Source organism: Lonchura striata, chromosome Z (assembly GCF_050655825.1).
Source record: "Lonchura striata isolate lonStrDom1 chromosome Z, ASM5065582v1, whole genome shotgun sequence".
In the NCBI taxonomy this organism is placed as follows: Eukaryota; Metazoa; Chordata; class Aves; order Passeriformes; family Estrildidae; genus Lonchura; species Lonchura striata.
The window spans coordinates 63,920,809-63,938,909 of record NC_140740.1 but is presented as its reverse complement, the minus strand read 5'-3'; positions in this window follow the sequence as shown (position 1 = coordinate 63,938,909).

Sequence of the window (18,101 nt, the reverse complement as noted above, 5' to 3'; positions counted from 1 at the left end):
AGAATTATGGATAAAATTTTGACTTTATGTTCCTGAGTTGCATATGTGACATAATTGCTAGCTTTTACCATACTCTGGTTGGGATATTTCCTGAAAACACTGGAATATGATTATGTTAGAATGTTAGATTATGTTTAGGTTATGTCAGAAGAATTTTTTCTCTTTAAACCATTAGTTTTGCTGTAGGTAATGGTTCCATTTTAGACTCAACATTTCTGCTGAGCTTTTCTGTGTTATCACTGTTTATTGGTATTAAAATGCTATTTGTGAACAACTTTTAGAGAAAATAAACTTTGAAATGTAGAGAAAAGTTCAATTTTTGTTTCTTTTACACTCATGACTACAATTCAACTCTCTGTAGCCCAAATTGAAGATGAATTTGAAGAAAAGGCTAGGAAAAATTAATGGTGACTAGGTCTGCATGTCTAAAAATTGGATATCTTTCACCTAAAATCATATGGCTATTAAGAAACCTGATCCATTTATTGAAAAAAAAATAGTCTAGGCTCACATCCTTGTTAGTGTTTTTGCTTTCCAAACTTCATTTGAATTCTTAATTCACTAAAAGAAAACTTGTCTTCATTTGGTGTGAATTATACCATTGTGAGAAAAGACCAGCCAAGACAGTAAGAGACAATATTGCGCTTTTCATCATATGTGCCTGTATACTCTTGAACATTCTCTCTTAAGCTGTAACTGCTTGTATGAAATAGAAAATAGATTCATCTTTGTAATAATTTCAAACAGAAGAAAGGTCTTTAAAAACTAAACTGCAGTCCCACTCTCACATACAGAGTACTGAAGAATTAATTATCAGTAGAAATACTTCAAAATATCTACGTAAAACCTTGACAATCTTGTATCACTGGTTTTTTTTCATACTTACCATCAATATTTCAGGTTTTGCATTTATTTATTTTTTGATTATTTTTCTATCCTTAATGCACATTATTTTTTCAGCTGATTCCTACATTGTCCAAAGCTTTCCCTTGAATGCTGTTTTTAACCATAAACAGCAACCAGGTATTTCATATTTTGTTTTGACTTACAGAAATGTAGTCTCTCAAAGTTAAGTTTTATGGATTCATGTACCTTTTGCCTTTTCAAAGAGTCACAGAATGGGTCATGTTGGAAGAGACCACAGGGAGACATGTGGTCTGACCTTCCTGCTCAAGTAGGGGCATCCCAGAGACATGACATTGGATTATGTCCAGACAGTTCTTAAATATCTCCAGTGAGGGAGGCTCTACAGCCTCTCTGGTCAAGCTGCTCCACTTTTCTTCTATGAAATATTCAATTTTCTGTTAGGTTAAGGGTGTGCAAGTTTATTTATTTCACTTAATCTTCATAAACCCTGTTGGCTATGTGGGTGGAACAGTAACAATGACTAAACGGGAAATATCCAAGGACTTTTTCATGGTGACTCCCTTCTTTGAGATTTGAACTTGGAAACAGTTCCTGTCAGTATTTCACTTTCTCTCTTAAAGTGATAAAAATAACCAGAAGCAGAAATGCTTCTTACTTTCTCTATTTAAAAGGGTTTTTCAGCTTCCACTTAAGAAAATACTTACAAAATTTATCTTAAAATTTGTGCTGTTAAATGCCTAGCACTGTGTAAAATCTTAATTAATGCAAAAAGAGAACTTCCTTGCCTGAACAGCTGTGAAGTCAAGCAGCAATGATACAGCATGCCTGTTTTTCCCAGACACAAGAAGACCCTGCAGTGAAACATCATAACTTAAAGCTCAACACTGTACAGCTTTCCATACAGAGGATTGCTGAATTTTTAATATTATATATATGTCTGTGTGTGTGTGTGTCTGTGTGTGTGTGTGTGTGTGTGTGTGTGTGTGTAAAAAGATATCACAATTGTTTGTTTGTTTGGGTTATAGATCATAATCTTCCTCTGATTTGGTGTTTATGCAAACAGGACAATGGATCCAAACTGATCATTTAAACTTTTGGGATGTACTTAACATTAGGTTAGATTATTTAGCACTGTTGATCATGGCCCCACATGTAGAGAACTTTTGAGCTGCTTAACTTTCTAATGAGAAACATTGGATAGAGCAGTAGCAGTTAACATACCTAACAACAGATTAATTAGAACACCTTGCTGTGGTGTTCTCATTAATAAATTACATATCCAACTGTCCCAGGTGAAATCCATAGGAAAACTGGTTACTGTAAATTCAATCTTTATGTTTGTAAGTGATTATCAATGTGTTAGCTGAAAGGTATTTGCCAGGCAATGAAAAGCAGAATGTGGAATTGGGGGACAAGGGGGGTTTCTGAAGTTGTAAGTTATTTTACTTTTTTCAGCTCAGTGTTTCCATAAACTGAAATTCCAAATTTACTTCCTCTTAAATTTCTAACCATTTAAATACTACATCTGGTTTGTCTGTTTTTTTTCAGAGATGGGATGACACATTTTTCTCTCGTTTTTGTACTGCCAAAGGCAGCAGGAATCTAGTCTTATTTGTCATCTATAAATTTGCTACAGTGTATTTCAAACCACCAGTTTCTTAGGTGATATTTTCATATTATGCCAAATTATAATTTCAATTTATGTTTCTTAAGGTAGTAATGGCCATGTTGCTATGATGGTTTAATGTTTGTCAGTCAATAAGCTGATATTTATTCCTATGAAATGAAAGGTCAAAAATAAGCTATATAAACTGTATTTGTTATCACGAAATTTTTCCCACTGAACATAGGTATTAAATATTAAATGTGTTAGTATTCTCCCCCTCAAAAAACCCCCAAATTAACAAAAAGCCAACCAAACAAAAAAACCCCACAAACCCAAAAACACAAACAAACAAAAGCCACAACCAAAAAATCCCACAGGTGTTTCGGAAGTTTATTTGATGAAGTCTAGTCATTCCTTGGTGTTAGTAAATTATAGTCCATTAGCATAGGAAGTAAATAAAATCTTAGTGTAAACACTCAACTGAGGGTTAAAAAAACCACACAGGATCAGAATTTTGGCATAACCTTTTTTCTTTAGGCTCATTTAGAATCAAAAGTAATTGTTGAAGTAAGCAACATCTTGAGTGCTTTGGATTGTTTTATTGACCTCTTTATTAGTTATTAGTTATTAGTTATTTGTGGACAACAAGCTGTCCGTGAGCCAGCAGTGTGTCCTGGTGGCCGAGAAGGTCAATGGTGTCCTGGGGTGCATTGGGAAGAGCAGTGCCAGCAGGCTGGGGGAGGTGATCCTGGGCCTCTGCTCAGCCCTGGTGAGGCACCTCTGGGGTGCTGTGTCCACTTCTGGGCTCCTGAGGACAAGGGAGACACAGAGCTGCTGGAGCTGGTCCAGCAGAGGGTGACAAAGATGATGAGGGGACAGGAGCATCTCTCTTGGCAGGAAAGGCTGAGGGAGCTGGACCTGCTCAGCCTTGAGCAGAGATGACTGAGAGGGGACCTCATCCATGTCTGTGAGTATCTGAAGGGAGGGTGTCATCTGAAGGGATGGATCCAGTCTCTGCTTGGTGGTGCCAAGCTATAGAACAAAAGGCATCGGGCACAAACTGACACACAGGAGCTCCACCTGAACATGAGGATGAAATTCTTTACTGTGTGGTGACAGAGCACTGGAGCAGATGGAACAGAAGGGTTGTGGAGTCTCCATCACTGGGGATATTCATGAACTGTCTGGACACAATCCTGTGCCATGTGCTCTGGGATGACCCTGCTTGAGCAGGGAGGCTGGGCCAGATGATGCCCTTTGGTCCCTTCCAACCTTATACATTATGATTTTACTTTCACAATGATTGTGAAATTATTATAATAATTTGTAAAATCACCTTATTCAAACTGTGTTTGAATTGCATCACCATGTCACATAAAAACATTACTTTATCATACCCATAATGTAATCTGACACATTTGAGTCAGCAATTTGGTGGGTAGAATGTTTTTGGTGACAGTTCCCATTCAGCATACTGACAAATTCATTGAGAGTCTGGCTCAAAAAAATAGTGTGCTTCAAGTCTTTCAGCAATGTCTAAGGGATTATGACTTGAGCAATTTTATGTGCAACAGCACTTACTGCAAGACAGAAATAACTTTAAAAAATAAAGATTTGGAGGGAATGAAAAGTTAATTTTTTCTCCTTGTGGATTTTTCAGGCCACTGAAAATGGAGTTCTGTGAAAATATTCAGCCCATAATATAAATATAGCAAGCATAAATTATAATTTTGATCTAGTTCTTTTTTAATAGTAGCTGAGTATATTTTCCAAGGGCTTCTTTTGTCTCTTTAAGGCAAACCAGAGACTCAAATGTAAAATCCAATATATATCCTTATTACAGTTTGTCACAACTGAAAGTCTTGAATGCAGAAATAAGGACACTGATTACTATAATCTATACATTCATTTTCTTCCATCCCTGACTCTCTTCTGTGAATGGTATTAGTCATCAAATAAGACTGACAGCTAAAACAAGATTGCTGTTTAATCCCTCAGCAAGTTTCCATTTGATATGATTTCAGAAAAAAAGTGGTGAACCTGAATTGTTATTATTTGATGTCTAGAACTGTCTTTTCACAGCCAGATGGTGAACCTGAATTGTTATTATTTGATGTCTAGAACTAACTGTCTTTACACAGCCAGAGGTAGAATTATCTAATTATTCAGGTAAAAATGACATGTTAAATAGTCAGAGTATTGTGTACCTGTATACACCTGCCACAGAGGTATCACTGTGAAGGATTTAAGTATTCTGACTAGCAAATTGATAATTTAAACTGAACAAATGATTGGGAGTTTGTCACTCAGCATCATGATAGGAAGAATCAGAATAAGCACAACTAGCATCCATTTACATAGTAATTGAAAGCTGTTATTTATTAGGGATACTTTTGAGGTACTGAGCAGAAAGAAATTAATTCCCATTGCTAAACCCATGACTTAATTCCCAAGATTTCTGATCATTGGTGTTACGTGGGAAGAGGTCAAGAGAATTCCACACAAAAAAGGATATGTATATGTTGGGGAGAGATTATTTTTAAAATCAGGATAAGGAAGGACCATATACACAAACATGAAGCAGTTTGCACATATGGATTTAGCATTGAGAAAACCCTGAGAATGTATACAACCAGTGCTATAGTTTTTAGTCTGTGCAAAATTATTTTTAATTGAGCAACAGCTAATAAGGCTTAGGCTGCACAATTGAAGGAGCAGAATAATGCTTACAATTGTTCTTTCTAAAGAATTCAAAATCAGTAGTCACTTTCAGGGAATAGCCTTTATATGAGCACTCAGAGTGCAGGTTAGAAAGAGCATCATTCCCATATTGGCTCTGTCAATGCAGGAGTGAAAAAGCACACACAGAAAGCAGGAAACATGTTATGAATTTACCAGATGCAGCAACTCTTCTTGCAGAACTTCAGTTTCTCTTCAAGCTAAATGCACAGGTCCTTTTCAAAGGAAATTTTAAAGAACAAATTACTTTTGCAGTGAAGTCACATGCAGTGTCACAACCACTAAAACAGTCTCTTTGCCAAATCCTCTCATCAGTCTCCTTCCTAACAAGTTTACTTTTGCCCAAGTCCTCACCTGCACAAATTGTCGAAATAATCTTTTGGGAAGAAAGATGGGCTACATCCTCTTTTCATTAAGTGTCTAACTTTAGACAGCCACTCATGTCTTTAAAGGGTCTAAAGAAGTGAGCTCAGACCACACATTTATTCCTTAAGAAGCCCAGTTCTCTGTCATATGCTCCCATCACCTATCTGCAAGTCATATGTGAAATTTGGCCCCCAGACCACCTCTAAAGTGCACTCAACATATGGCAAATCCTTTGGCAAGCAACTCCTTAGGCATATTTTAAACTGTATACACATAATTTTTTATTTCTTCTTCATCTAATAGAATTTGAAAGCTGAAGAGTTTTTCATAAGTAGTTATTTAAAACAGAGTGATACTAGCCATCTGTCTTGTTTCAGTTTTATCCTGTTGCCTTATTAACTCACATTTTATGGTACTGGCTATAAATATTAGACAGAAATGTATAACTAAAAGGGAATTTGACAGGGAAGATTAGGTAAATAAGAGAAAAAATACCAGTAGGAAAAGTGAAAATGGAAATAGAAGAAAAGACTGAGACAGGAAGAGAAAGAGTGGTAGAATAGGGAAAAGAAAATGCTGAAGCAGTGTATTGTTGTCTATTTATAGCATATTGTAATTAACTATCCCATAGCTCCCCAACTGCAGAAACACTGGGACTATTTCAGCCCAATTTTCATATCTCTACTACTTGGCAGATAATATTAAGCTCAAATTAACATGACAAATTAAAAAAAAAAAAAAAACCTTCATTTTGGAATGCATAGACCTCATATATGATAAACACTGTAGCTTGAGTTGCAAATAAATTAAGAAAATTGAAAAAGAACTATTCAAGAAAGGCTTGAATAATTGCTGCCAATAATCTGATTAAAGGCTTGAACCCTCTCATCTTGTACATGTAAACTTGTACTTTTATTCAGTATAAGACTTGTCTGCATGTAAGAACTGTATGATTATATAATTAGCCAGAATTGCAATGATACTGATGTTATGTCCTCCCTCATACAGAGAGAGTTTCATTCCAATTGCATTTTAACAGCAAGGGAGATCTCCCAAAATACCCAACTCAAAGAGCTGCTCTCCCTTTAAAACCTGCACAAAATTCAAATACAGTCTAAACACTTTGGAGGTTGTGGGAAATATTTTTGCATACTTTTGTGTCTTTTTTTTTTCCCCAAATGAACAATGAGCTGTTATAAAGCGGCAGGTGTTCATAATGCCGGGCATATGTGACTTTAAGTCCTGTTTTCATATGTATAAAACAATGTCCTATTACAATATCATACAGACTCTCCAGGGGAGAACATATACACAAGGCAAAACAATGGATTTTGAGACTGGTTCTTCAGAAAGGCAAAGCTCAGATTTTACAGTTTGATAAAGTCATGGCACTCCCAGTAAAAGGAGGCTGTATATCACATCAGAGGATAGAACATCAAAAAAATTATTTCCGGTATAAACAAAAGGAACTAATCTCAAACTGAGGGATTTTTAATAAGAATGGAATTTCGGTGCTGTGCATTGAGATAAGAATATAACATCACATTCATAATTTAGAGAAGCATGTGAAAGAAATGAAAAGAGGGGAAAATTATCATGATTTTATTGATACATTTTATAAATCACAGTATTTTGGTATCCAAGGTAATTACTCTGGGCTGTAACCTGTGGGTTTTTTCTTCTCTATTTCTTCTTGTGGTGGCATTGAGATGCATGTAAGAAGACTACAAAGAGTACACATTTCATATGTCGAACCTGATGATCTCCAGGGTCCTTTCCAACCTAGCTGATTCTGTGATTTCATTTAGGTGGCCTTTAAACCTTTCTTTTCACAGGGGCATGGGAGTACCTAGAGAAACCTACCTGCTTTGAGAAAACAGAAAATATCTATGAAAATAAAGGAGGCCTTGAGATACACAAAGTTTCTATTTTTTCTCTCCCCATTCTCAGCTCAAGGTAGCCAGTGTCATGTTACATTTCCCAAATGTTCAGCAAGTCCAGTTGTCATAGATAGTGTTCCTGAAAAATCTTCTTTCAGGTAAAGTAGGAACTGGGTAACTTTCATTTTCCAATAAATCCCACAATTTTCAAGTATTAATAAGTAGGGAACTGAATACCACAAAGGAGACTAGCAGCTTTGCTGAGAGAGCAAAGCTTTGGCAGAGAGGATGGTATCATTTCCTAACATAGAAAGTAAGCATATCAGGGAAATGAGCAGAGGAAAAATACACTTTTAGTCTCGATATAAGCATAACCTTATGTCTTCTGGAAAAGCAATAAACTATTATCCCAGTCGTCAGGATCAACTAATCAGCAAAGGCTGTGATGGTAGAGTGGTAGAGTGACATAGTTTTGAATAATTTTGAAGTATTCATCAGTTTGGAGGTAACATTTCTGAAATAATACTCATGTAGTCTAGCTACCTGAACACAGAGGGAATTCTTATGAGGTCATTAAGCTAAATTCTCTGTGGTAAGATGTGAATACCTGAGTGTTTAAATGTGCTCCTTAAAATTCCAGTTTAAAGTCAAAACAGGACTATTACCATCATCCCCATAATAATCCCATCAGCTGGGATATGAAGACAGGGATCCTGTCGTTTTTTCTGATGCAGAGTTCCGCAGACAGTGAGAGCATTAGATGCATGTCTGCAAGTGTCACGGCCCTGCACAGATGTTCCCAGGTACTGCTGCTTCTCCTGGTCTTCTGCGGAGTCCCATCACGGCTCCTGCCTCCCTGTCTCACTTCCAGGCTTTATAGGAGGTGGCAGATTTCCCGTTACCATGGGCACTGCTCTTGTGGGCAGCTCTCCCTTCAGCACACTGAAACTGCTTTGTGTTCTTGGAGTCAATCTTTTAATCTGTTGGTGTTGCAGATGTTTACAAGAGAAAAGGGCAGACATTTTCAAAGCAGTGATACATTTCATTTTGCAGTGTTTGTGTGCCAGGGAGAATAGGGGATTTGGGTCTTTTTTGAGGGAGTGGTTTGTTTTATTGATTTGGGGTTTTATTTTGTATTGCTTTGTTTGGTGTATTTTTGTCCAAGGGTTCCTAAGTATTTAGGAATGAAATTTGTTTATATAATTGTTGGGAATAAGCTGCACAGTAAATTCTGTGTGTTCACAGGTGTGCAAAGACCCATAAGCAAAACACCAGATGTTCCCCTGGGATGCACAGGCTATGCAAAATCTTCACAACCCTTCTGTCTTATGCGACACTGCGCAGAGAGTTAGGAGAAAGTGAGCAGGAGAAATTAAGATGCCACTTTTGTGTGTGCTCAGAGGATTGTTCTTGCTGGGATCAAGAAGGCTGTCAGGGAAGCATGTGAACCTGTGATGACATGTACCCAGTATTGTTTAAACAGCACCTACCTCCTGAGGACCACAGGTAGTAACATGGACCAGAGGTTGCAAGAGAGGTTATTCAATAGCCCAAACCCCAATTCCAGTGAGTAGCATTCAGGAAAAGATCAAAAGAGGTAGTGTGATGTTAAGTCCAAGCTGTTACTGCTTCTGAAGACATAAGGCTATCATGGCTAGAAAGACAATCAGAAAGAGTTTATGTCTGCAGGTAACACAAAGGACATAAGCTTGCACCTTCTGCAGACAAGGCTTGGTTAACAGAAGGGGATGTGTACAGTTGTAGCAAAGTGTGTTTCTCAAGTAGTACTGCTATATTATCAGCAACTGTGTGGTCACCAAGAGCCTCAGTGACATGATGGAAACAGATGGAAAATGCCAAGATTTATGAAGAGATATCCAGTTGATCTCCCATCTGTAAAATATTTTAACACCTTTCAGTTTATAATCCATTCCAAAAACATGATGCACAGCTATCATTTTTCCTTGCAGAGGATAAAGCCTGTTGTCTGAGTCAGGCACTCATCATCCAAAGGTTAAATAATTTGTTGGTAATCATCAAGTACTATTCTTATCAGATTTTTACAACAGTAAGTGACTAGAGTAGGTTTCTTGATTGATGTCGAGAGAGGTGTCTTGCTGCTGCAAGTTTTGCAATTACATTGAATTGTCTATTGTGACTCTGCAGTTAAGTATTTAATGTAGTGATCAGAGTAAAATTGTTATCTACTGGGAGATCTGATTAGATAACTGTTGTAATAATTTTGATCTGTTTTGTAAACATATTTACCCACATGGAATATATGCTTTGGGTATGTCCCACAGGAATCTGCTTCACACTTTGAAACAGAATGGTTCCATTATTTAAAATGTTGTATTTCATGAATTCTTTTATTTAAGCATTAATTTAAGCATTGAATAATATCTCTCTTGCTATCTCAGGTTTGCTGTTCCTATTCCTGTGTGCCATAGGAAACACAGTCAAATAAGGTATAATGTTTCATTTGATGATGGATGATCACAGCTATAACCAAACCACTGGATTATCACACAGGTCATGGTAAGAAATCCTAGTCATATTAAAAAATACAATTTTACAATCAAAGTTTTGATAGGCTTGATATTTTCCTTGTCACATTGGTGATAATAATACTGAAGTATAAAAGGCAAAATATGAATGTCTAGTATTAATCCATTTCTTTCAGAATCGTGGGTTACATTACACAGGTTTTATGGTTTTCCATTAAAACCAATAGGGTTTTTCCTTTAACTCCAGCAATCACAGGACTTAGTCCCTTGTGATTTTTCTCTCTGTTTTCTAATCACTAAGCTATCTCACGTGTTGAGCAAAGCAGTGTGGTTACACCATTACTCTTCCTAAGTAAACTGTGAATATAATTGAAACAGAAACTGCTCAGTAAGAAACTGCCAAATTAATCTCTACTCTTTTCTGTTATAGAAAAATAAAAAAGTAACTCGAGATAGTGTCATTACCATTGCTGGTATCATGACTTCTGTTCACAACTACCATTGCATGAGCATGATTGCTGCAATTTGACTGCTGGGAAGTTATGTTACAAGACTCACATTGTAGTGGGCTGTTGAGCAGTTTCATAGCATATTTCTTTCCTCTCTGTGACACAGAACAATACAGAACTAGTAGTGCTATTAGTGTAAATACATCCATCTCCAATAAAGGTAGCATAATAAATGATTAGCAGGCCTGCTGGCAAAGAACTTTCAATTAAAGGCACACAAGTAAACAAAGCACAAGTCAGGGAGGCATCTGCTCACAGGTGGAGTACTTCCCAGAACAGATGAGTTTTCAAGACCATCTCAAAAAAGGAAAGGGAAGGAGAATAAGCTTTTAGTTTTTTGCAGTTTCTTATTAATCAGTATATGCATTATTCTTACAAAAAGAGGTGAAGTAGGAACTGGGTAACTCATTAATCTCTGACAGAGCTGTAAATATGGAAAATGGTGAATAAAATAAAAATGCAGATGTAGGTTGGTAAGTCGCCAGTTTCTGGTGATTTTTCACATAAATATTAAACTTCAGCAGTAGCTCTGGATCTCATACTTTCTAGTTTATTCATCATTTTCCTAGATTAAGCTCAAGTTCTGATACTAATCAGAAAACCAAACAATTTCACTGACTTTAGAACAAACAGAACTAAAACTGTGGTGCTCCTGTAGGTCTGCTTTGGTAATGATCACTGATTGAGTGTCAGGGATGCTTCTAACTATAAGTAAGTCAAAGAATATTGTTACATTCAAACTTTATTCTCCTAGTAAGACGCACAGTGTATCTTTTGCAGGGTCATGAGACCAACACATTCAATCAGTCAATATGAGAAAATAATTTCTCAGAGAAAAGAGGAAATCTGGAAGGTTCACAGCCAATGCAGTTTTTAGCTGGGTTAGATGGTCAGAAGTAGCCAAGGAATCTAGAAAATAAGCTGGAGCAACTGCTGGCCACCCCTTATGAGAGCTGTAGTGTGGCATGGGTTGTTTAGGAGGATCAGCCCATGTCCTTCTTTCTTTGGGCACCCTGGCAATTTCAGGAAGTAGCCCATCTGCTTACCCTCCAACTTCATAACAGTTTGAGATCTTTGGGTGAAGAGCAGAATACATGTTTAGGAAGTGTGATAAGTATTTCTATTACCCTTTCATCATAGGTGTTGTGTTGCACTTTAAATTTCACTAGTGTAAAGCAAGCACAACATATCACTAATATGTCACAAAGAATAACTGTACTTTACAATTTAAAATACATAATTTTCCTAATACATTACTTTTGTAGCTATGCCTACTACCTATGGAAAGAAGGATTTCCCTGGGAAAAAAATTCTCTTCTCAATGTGATGTTGCTTCTGTATCTAAATTGTAGTTTATATCTGGGGAAGGGAGGATACAGAGAAAATGTGAGAGAAAGAGAACTGGGTTTTTTTTTTTTTTTGTTATTATGTGGAAGATTTTGCATTGTTTTTTTTTCAAAAGGCCAGTTCATCACAAATATTAACTATTTTAAAATAGTAGCTGTGGACTGAAGACTTCAACCATTTGCTCAAAACACAACATCTTTTAGTAGAATTCATGCAGTTACTGAGCTTTACAGAAACAGCAACCAGTGCCAACCAGCTAACCAAAAAGTAACCTCTGTACTTGAAAGTGAATATAAAGTTTTTCCACATTTCCTACTGGATCCTTATCTCACAGCTAATCACACAGATCAAGTAAAAATGGAATTTAATTGACGTCACTTCATGCTAGAATCTTAATGCAACTAGAAAATATATGCCTTAGGAGTTTGCTGATCTTAGTGATTTTTGTGATCTCTTATCTTTATATACATAAACTGGATAAGAAAAACAAGGAAATATGCTCAGTAATGTGTTCCAAATAAATTCTGTCTCATGAAAGCTGTACGTAAAAAGTAAGGAAAATTAGTTGTCTTTCCTTAAGCAAATCTGTAAATGAAAAGGCAGTAATTCTATTTTGCTGTTTTTCAATTAAACTCTCCCTTGTTTGGCAGTATTTCTAACATACTGGATGTAACATTGTGCTGAAGAATGCATTTGTGGTAATAGGAGCATTAAGTGCTAATATTGTATAAACACAATAGCTCAGCAAAGGGGAGGCAAAGAATATTCTGAACTGGAAGGGACCAACAATGATCATGTGTTAAAGTAACCAGCTTTTCTGCTTTAAAATGTTAAAACAATTCTTAAAGTTATAATTGCTATAAAATTAGTATGAGATTTCATACTGTCATTAACCCTCATTATGTCAACAGTATTTCTTAATTGATTATTAATCCTGTGTACAGTCACAATTGCAAATCCTCTGGTAGTATATAAATGTATTTTACACTGTGGAGTGCAAACCACAGGAGTCTTCATACTACCTTGAAAAATCTAAACATGATTTCATGTCCTTCATCACTTTTCTCAGGGAAGCACTACTTCTTCATGACCCAGGCAATTCTGTACTGGGAATTAAGGGCTGCTTTAGTTAGGACACACACATGTAAGTTTGCAGCCTAGCCTTATTTAGGTCTGCATTTTGTGCTAATATTTATTTTTATTTTTATTTTTGGTTTTTTATTATCAGTCACATCACTTACTGCACTTTCTTGTTTTAGCTGAGAAATTGAAGTACCAATGGAGCCTGAAAAAAGTTGTTTCTGCCTTTCCAGGCTGGGTGAGAAGCACCATCTTACAAGAACAATTAATCCTATTTTGGTATCCAAAATCACTTCAATAGGTCAGGAGGAGATCCAAACCTCTGCATTGTATTTCTCGGAATGAGAGAATCACAGACTGGTTGGCACTTGAAGAAATCTCTTGAGGTCATCTAGTCCAGCACTCCTAATCAAGCACGGCCACCTAGAGTGTTGGTCTATATCATGTCCACATGGTTTTTGAATATCTCCAAAAATGGAGACTCCATAACCTCCCTGAGCAGTCTGTGCCAGTGCTTAGTCAACCTTACAACATAAAAATATGCCCTAATATTCAGTGCTTCAGTTTTTTCATTGCCTTTAGGACTGTCACTGAACACCACTGATGGCTCCATCTTCTTTGTACCTTTCCTTGGGATGTTTGTATCCATTGATAAGATTCCCCTTCAGTTTTCTTTTGTCCAGCCAAACAGCCCCAGCTCTTCCAGTTTTCAGAAATCAGGCACTTCCAGTTGCCACAATCAAGGAATTTTGGGTGTGGTATCACAATGATGCCACAGCATGTGGAACTTCTGTAAGTCCAGTTTAGTTGAGTATTACCTGACATGATTCTCTTCCAAAAAGGGTACATCTCTCTTGCTCCAAACTTCTGCTATGGTCTCTGCAATCTGAGAACTCCAAAGGCCATCCTCTCTAATGAAGACTGAACATCATTCAGCAATTCAGCCCAAGTCCCTTTGTGCAACAGACCCTCACCTTTTCACCACCTATGTACTCATATGCTTATTAAATGTACTCACCCTTCTTGGTGAGTCTTTGACATCCTTGACATCCTGTCCTAATTCCCTCCTTGGATGTTTGAACAGTGTTTCTGTATTCCTCTACATTTATTTCTCCTTGCTTCCACCTTTTAGATGCTTCTTTCCTGTGTTTGAGTTTGTCCAGAAGCTCTATGATGAAAATGCCTCCTGGCATTTTTACCTGGAGGCACTGCTCTTGAGTTTGGAGGAGGCAACCCTTGAACATTAACCAGCTATCTTGGGCCTGTCTTCTCTTCAGAGGATCATCCCATATGACCTTTCCAAGCAGATCTTTGGACAGGCCAGAATCTGGTATCCTGAAGTCTAGGGTTATTATATTGCTTTTTACCCTCTTCACTGACCTCAGGGGCCTAAGCTCCACAATTACTTGATCACTGCAGGCAAGGCTGCTCTTGAAACACTCAATCACAAAGAGATCTTAAGACACTAATTCGTGACACTTTCAGATTCACATTTCCAAAATCTCCTAGTTATTGGTGAATATAAAATCCAGCAGAGCATCTTTCCTTGTTAGCTGAGCTGGTTTTGGTTGAGTTTTATTCAAAATAAGGTTTCAAATATGGACATTACAGATGCTAAAGCCATTTTCTTGTTGTGACCATTTAGATGTCACTCTGGAACTTGGAGTCACACCATCCAAGGTTTTAACTGCTGGGACCAAAGCTCCTTTGCAGTGAGTGGCTCCAGTGAACCAGCAGTGCCCTGTTTGACTCTCCCCACACCTCACACCCTCACTGTCTGACAAGTTTCTGTTCCTGGCTTGACCCTGGGTTCCCACAGCAGAGTGAAACCTCTGATTCCTCCAAGTAATAATTGTGGAGAAGCAACAAAGTAAGAGCACAATTTGGGTGCCCCCGGGAGGGACTCTGATTAAAGGAATCCCTGATCCTTGCAGTCATTGCACATTCTATTCACACACCCTTCATGTCCTTTTCATGCGCCTCTTGGTCCGATGGTTTTATTTATTCTGGGCTCTTCTCACTGCAGAGGCTCTGTTGATGACTGGCATTCCAGGGCTGTGCCCTTCGTTAGGCAGAAGGTCAGTGCCCCAGCACAGCTCATTGTTTGGGGCTGCAGCTGTGTCCCACCAGCCAGAGCACAACCTGCAGCTCGCACTCCAAGCTACCCGCACTACGTGTGTTCTGCAAGATTGATGATCTAGAGTAAGTTTAATTTCAGGATGTCCTGTTAGTAGATGATTGTAATTGTTGAGGCAGATAAAATCAATGTGGGGTGCTGGAGAAAGCAGTTTCTGACAGGAGAACTCACCAGTGGTACTCCTTGTCATAGGCAAAGGCTGCCAATCTCCAATTATTGTCTGTATCTTGTATCTGCAGGAATTTACTTCCTAGGACCTATGGGGCTAACAGGAATATTTCCAAAAGTCTGCGTTTAAAATGATTCTTCAGCTAAAGATAGAAATTAAATGGCAGATAAAGCTATTAAAAATAGGGGAAAAGTGTAATTTCTCTAACACAGGAGTACATTAAGACAGAATGAAAGAACTATGTATCTGAATCAAAGCAATATGTGCTTTTAAAGTTTGATACCAAAAATATTAGCTAAGTCTGAGCCTTTTTCAGTGGGTAAGTCTGCTTCCTCAAGAGAATTCACTGGCGACCAGCAATTCTTCATTAAATAAACCACTGTTGACCTGGGACAACATTATTGTATTTTACAATACTGATAAGGTTGCCAGGCATAAACAACCCTAGAGGTGTAGCAAGTACAACAGGTGAGCAGCTCTTTACTTCTCTGAAAGCAAAACGGATACCCAAATCCAGTGCATAAAAATATACACTTGGGGATTTTTTCTCATCAGGCCTCCAAGAGGGAGAAAAGTTTTTAAAGAAGTCTACTGTAATGTTTATGTAATCAGCATCAGTTTGTATTACTTATTTTTCTAGGGGTTATTTATTTTAAAATAAATTCCCTGCTAAGATAAGTAATATATTTACATAAAGATATTTCTAGAAAATGCCTTTTCTGCCCTGGCCCCAATGTTACCTTCATTCTTAGTTTCACACCTGTCAAAACTGATTTATTACAAAGTACCCAAACAATTGCATTGCTTGGACTCAGGAGGAAAATGTATTTTGTTATTGCAGCAGAAATATTTTATGCATTTTTTTGGTCTAAATTAAATACTCAGCTGACAATTAGGTGAATACAGGAATTGAGAAATAATAATAATATGTTTGTATATCAAACTGGACTAGAGGAAACCCTATGGCTCAGATCAAGAAAACTTCAGATCAGGTTATTTAAAGGACAACTTACATATTCTAGTTCAGCTAAATGAACATGAGATCTAAACCCCCACGTATTTCCATGTGAATTGATACGTGCAAGTAGCCAAGGTGACCACCAAACCACAGCTGAAATGCAATTAGTAGATTTATTTCATTAGGTCACTAACTGAGAGTCCCTACACACCACAGTGCTGTAGAAACACAGGAAACAGAGTTGCAGGTGCAGTTAGGCTTGACCTGACCCCAGTGGGGCTGGGGATCCACTGCCTGCCCCGGGGTACCAGTGGGACTCATGCATGTGTAGTTCGTCACAATGCTGTGCTTTTTGACCACTGAGATTTTTGATCTCTTTCCCAGCAGGACACTCAAGACTGTCTGTGAAAGGTGCCTCTTAAATTTCTGATAGCTTCTCTATAATCTCTGCAGAAGTTCTGCCTCTCAAAACAGACAGAGGATAATTAGCATTAAATATGTGAAGTTTCTCTCATGGATATTCTTAGTCTGCCCAGCCACAAGACACTTAGAGCAAACCTATCATCTGCCTCATCAAATCTTTCATTTTGAACGTTTTCCTGCCAATATTACTCTATTTGCCAAATGCTGTATTAACTGAGATGAAATATGTTTTCAAAATACTATGTGAAGTGAAGAATGTGAGTGAGCTGACACAGGCAGACAGCCAGAACAACCACAAAACCATGTCTGAAACGCAAAGAGTAAGTTTATTTCATTACTTCGCTAACCAGGGTGATCCCAAGGCAATGCCTTTGCAGAGACAATCAAGCAGGAGCACAGGCTCAGTCCAGGCTGGCAGGTGGCAGGCAGTGGCTCTGCTGCTTCCGCCAGTTTCTCAGGGGCCTGTGCACATGTAGTTTACCACCATGATGTGCTGTCCTCCCAGTTTTCTGTGATCTCTAAACTTTGATCCTCTTTCCCCCCAAAACGGGATCCTTGAGCAGGTCTCTGAGACTGCCTCCAGGTCTCTCCAAACACCTATGCTATCTCTACAGGGAAATTCTGTTCCTCAAAACAGACAGAGGATAAACAGCAGTGGGTATAATATATGGGGTTCCCCACACAGTTATTCTCCAGGCCTTGGCATTCCCAGCTGCAAAGTCACTTGAGCTTATCTACTGTCCTTCTTACCATTCTTCCATTTTTGACCCTTTTCTCCTAACCAAGGTATTTTGTAGGGTAGCCTTACATTTTGATTGATTTCTTTTTATAAATAGCAAAAATGCAATTGCTTCACAGCATAAATAAAAATCCAGGGCCACAGAAAGTACTGTGTTGGATCAGATCGGCATTCCAGCTCTGACCAAGAAGGGCTTTAGGTATCTCAAAGGGACACATTGACATGGTTATCTTTGGAACAGTCTGTTGTAAATCATACTATTCAGCAATCTGACTCAGGCCCCCAAACTGTGAAGCTTCTTATATTTTTAATAGTAACCAGTCTGCAAAGGTAGATGATCATACTATTCATATTGATAAGGACAGTAGAAAGAACAGCATTTTACTCACTTGATAAGAATGGTAGAACAAAACAACATTTTATTCTTATCAAAAAAAGGCAACAGTGTAGCCTTGGAGAAGCTGACAAAGTAGAAGTTGAGCAAAATTATAATATTGCATTTACTCAAAAACAAGGATCTAGGAACAGCCACATTGAAAGAACATTATATGCTGGAGACCACTAAAGAAAATCCCAAAGAACCATACAAGGATTTCCATGTAAATTGAAATAGTATATACACATCAAGTAAGCAAGGGTATTTAATGAATATGTAATCAGTGTGTATAATAAAAATTTTGTTTACCCAATCCTAGGACACTCAATTAAAGAAGATTAAGAATAAAGATGATTTCTGATTTCTAATACTCCAAACTACATTAGAAAGTTTCTATC